The following is a 4,290-nucleotide window of genomic DNA, read 5'->3' on the forward strand; positions in this document are numbered from 1 at the left end:
AAGATTAGAAAGTGAAATATATTCATGTAGTATTCATTTACATTTTATAGTAAACATATTTTCTTAGGCAAAAAAAGGCTTTGCTTAGATATGCTTTTTTCTTCTTCATGCAGGGAAGATCATCCGCAACAAGAAGGTTTCATGGAAATTCTGGAGCAAAAAAGTGACTGACTTTTTCAACCACCTAGGAGTTACTAAAAGTTCTTTTGATATGATTATCAAGGAAATCGAAGGGGTATATGGGTCCAGACCTTCACGTACCAGCCTCAATTTAGGACCAAAGAAGGCCTTGTATATGACACTTTGGTACTTAGGAACTCCTGTTTCACACAGAGATATCAGAATTATTTGCAGTATCAAAATGAGTTACATTTGATTGTGTGCAAAAAATAATAGAAGTGCTGTGCTCTCTTGGCAGAAAGTATATTAGATGGCCAACACACAAGGAAGCAGTGGAAAGGGAAAGAGACTTTTAGCATTTAGCTGGCCTGCCAGGGGTAATTGGTGCTGTGGATGGTTGCTGTGTGTATTAATTAAAGCCCCAGAAGCTGTACAATCTGACCTGGACAGTGCAAATATAATGGCAGTGTGTGTGTGTGTGTGTGTGTTTGTTTGTTTTGAAATGTTTTATATATATAGTATATGTTTTTTACTCAAATGTTGAAAGTCCATATGTGACCTATAACTTTTTTTTGTCTATTTAGCAACTTTGTCACAATAAAAGTATTTCCAATTACTTTAAATATCAGTTTAGCTTATCCTCACCTGTCCAGGACAATAAGGCAACAAATACTTATTGCATATTTAATCAAATAAAGAGTTTATTTCGTCCTAATACATTAAATTGCTGATTTATAAACTTAAATATATTCAAATTCTCATAAACTGTAGCACTAAAAATAATGGATTTTGTTATTATATAATATTTTCACAGAATCTAATTGAAAGATCTACAAACTTGACAATAGATATATAAAACATTAATGATATAAACATAAAATTAATACACTAGTATCCTCTTGTGGAGGTGACAGCAACAAAAAACTTTTGTTTTAAACACACAAACAAACACAAACACACACATGCACGCACACACGCACACTCACTCACATGTATATATATATATATATATATATATATATATATATATATATATATATATATATATATATATATATATATATATATTTCCTGATGCATTAGTCTCATTTTGGAGACAAGCTGTTCTCTTCCAGTTAGCCGTCTCCATGTTCTTGTGGTCCCTTGTGTTCTGGGAGGGATTTGCATAGCAGCTGTCATGACAGGTGTACCTGTTGTTAGGACCTATAGTTGGGAAGAGAAATGGCAATATGAGTAACAGCATTAACATAGCTGCTACTATGATCTGCAGTTGAGTTGGTATTTACTATCAATGAGGGGGAAATTTGGAAGGTGTTGCAATTAGAACAGACCTCAGTTATAACTGGTGCATCTGCTATTTCTAGACCGTCATTAATTTCCTCATCTGTAATACAAGGACTAACAATAAGCCACTCTAGCAAGAAGGAAGCCAGGAGGTCATAATGCTCAGGCTCTCATTCATGAACGACCTGTTAATTTCTTATATACATATAAATAAATATACATTTGTATGTATATATATCTATATCTATCTATCTATCTATCTATATCTATGTATGTATGTATATATATGTATATATATATATATATATATATATATATATATATATGTATGTATGTATGTATGTATGTATGTATATATATATATATATATATATATATATATATATATATATATATATATATGTATGTGTATATATATATATATATGTGTGTGTGTGTGTGTGTGTGTGTTTTTATAAATCTTTCCTAACTACTGCAATGTATTAGTCATCCAGATAGAAGTATTATGGTCAAAGTATGGAGGCTGTAGTGTCATGAACTATTTATTCTCACATTTCTTCCTGTCTATGAAGTCCATATCACTTGTCCAATAATCTGATTTTTTTTATGACAACTTAAACACAGAAAAATATTTATTTTGCAGATCCCACCCTCCCTCCCAAATAAGTAAATGTAATCAGGAATACTTTCCTAGTTCTATGAATACAAGTTATCATGTTAGATAAAAGGTGAAGATCATAACTACATAAACTCCTCTTGCCATAGGAATTTAAATATGAAATCTAAATATTGTTTACCTTTTCTGAATATCACTCAAAGCGTATAGATAAAGGAAAGCATAGCTCTTAGGTTACTAAAGAGAATCAAATTATACAAGAATGTCATAAATCTTTGAAAAAAAACATGATCTTTATCTTTCATTGAAGCTTATGCACTTTATACACTACTTTAAAGCCTAAGGTAAATATGATTAAAAGCCTGTAATGATGCTGATAATATCTTATGTGTAGTATTGAACATATATCAACTTCTAATTTGCAAGTATACATTGGAAATTAACTTGACATCTGAGCAACACATAACTCAAGGTTTAAAGAATAAAAAGCTTCATTGAATAACCAACCTTCTCATAACAAATATACAGTTCACTATATTAAGAGCTATTTGCTACTTACAAATTCATGCAAGGTATTCTTAATCATTTCCCAAACAGTTGACTGCTTACTCCACCAGATGAGGGTAATTCTCCTTTATTAATTCTTTTACTCTTTCTGTCGTCCAAATCTTTCTGACTTTCCCTGAAATAACATAAAAAAAGATTAATTGGATCCAATGATATATATGGGAAAGCTTATAAAGATAATGTAAATTGTTACATTATAGAAGATAAGTCAGTATATCTTCTCATATTGAAAAGTATTTGGATTAATAAACACCTGTCGCTTGAGATTCTTCAAGAAGTTCAGTTGGATCATCAGGTAGTTCTTCAGGATTACCAATCAGCTCCACCTCTAGTGTTTCATTGCTTCTTATATTGCTTGGCAGTTCTGGACTTTCAATAATGACATCAGGTGCCCAGGATGGCCTTGGCTCTGGGCTTCTTACAATTTCAGCCACTGGATAAACTGCTGACATATGGCTCATCCAGCACTTGCTAGCCTCTTTTGGATTATGGTATAACTTGTCACAAACATTACACTGAGGCTGCCTTTATTATGAAAAGAAAGAAAATATCTAAAGCTCTATTTCAGTATTGAATTTTATCAGTTACATGTTTCTTAGCAAATATATAATAACATAATCATTGTTATTACTATTATCATTATATATATATGTGTATATATAAACACACACGCACACACACACACATATATATATAGTTATATACATATATACATATATTTATATAGATTCATTTATATATATATATAAATAAATAAATAAATATACAAATTTTACCTCCCTGACCGGGACTCGAACCCGTGCCGTCATATTGACAGGCACGGTGTTGAATCCGTTACGCTACACGACCCGCTAAAAGAGTTGTCTAACCAGATGCCCTATGAGACGTCATGGAATTTTACCTATATACTCTTAGCAGATCAGTGGTAGCGAGGTTTTACAGACAATTAATAAATAAATAAATAAAATACATATATACACATATACATATACACATATAGATAGACACACACGGACGCACGCATGCATGCACGCACACACACACACATAAATATATATATAGATAGATAGATATATAAATGAATGAATAAATATCTATCTACCTATCAACATATTATATGCATATATATAAATATACACACATTTATATATATATATATATATATATATATATATATATATATATATATATATATATATATATATATATATACATATACTTCTTTCTCTCTCTCACTCCCTCTTGTTTTCACTTTTACTCTCTCTCTTCTCTTTCTCATCCTCTCACTCTCTATCTACCTATTTCTGTTTCCATCTCTCTCTCTTCCCTCTTCCTCTCTCTCTCTCTCTCTCTTTTCCCTCTTCTTCTCTCTCTCTTCCTCCCTCGTCTTTTAGAATATCAAAGACATGACATTACATTCTACCTCTATACAGATGGACATGAGATGTATTTAATACAAAATAACACCAGTACGTACTTTCTTTGTGTTGCTACAGTGGTGATTTCGCTAAAATTGGCTTTTTCATTCCGTCCATGTCGCAGAGGAGCTCTTACCCTGATAAAGCTGTTTATTCATTTTGTCCGATTACAATGAAGAGATATATTTTTTTGTTTATTATCTACATTATATACGCATATGTAATGAACTTTAATCGATTTTTAACAATTATTTTAAGAGTCACGATATTCATTATTATCAAAAT

The 4,290-nt window shown here is 31.1% G+C and overlaps 1 long non-coding RNA gene across 1 annotated transcript; it reads right to left on the reverse strand.

Annotated features, from left to right (window-relative positions):
• Positions 1-1,196: 1,196 nt before the first annotated feature.
• On the reverse strand, positions 1,197-2,969 carry LOC122258417 (uncharacterized). The gene is made up of 3 exons (XR_015190698.1): positions 2,841-2,969; positions 2,580-2,702; positions 1,197-1,323 (listed from the first exon to the last, which is right to left on the reverse strand). It is a non-coding gene; the product is annotated as an uncharacterized LOC122258417 (long non-coding RNA).
• Between the last annotated feature and the right edge of the window lie 1,321 nt (positions 2,970-4,290).

This window comes from Penaeus japonicus, unplaced genomic scaffold, assembly GCF_977035675.1.
Source record: "Penaeus japonicus unplaced genomic scaffold, GWHDUDI00000001_assembly GWHDUDI00000038, whole genome shotgun sequence".
Classification (NCBI taxonomy): Eukaryota; Metazoa; Arthropoda; class Malacostraca; order Decapoda; family Penaeidae; genus Penaeus; species Penaeus japonicus.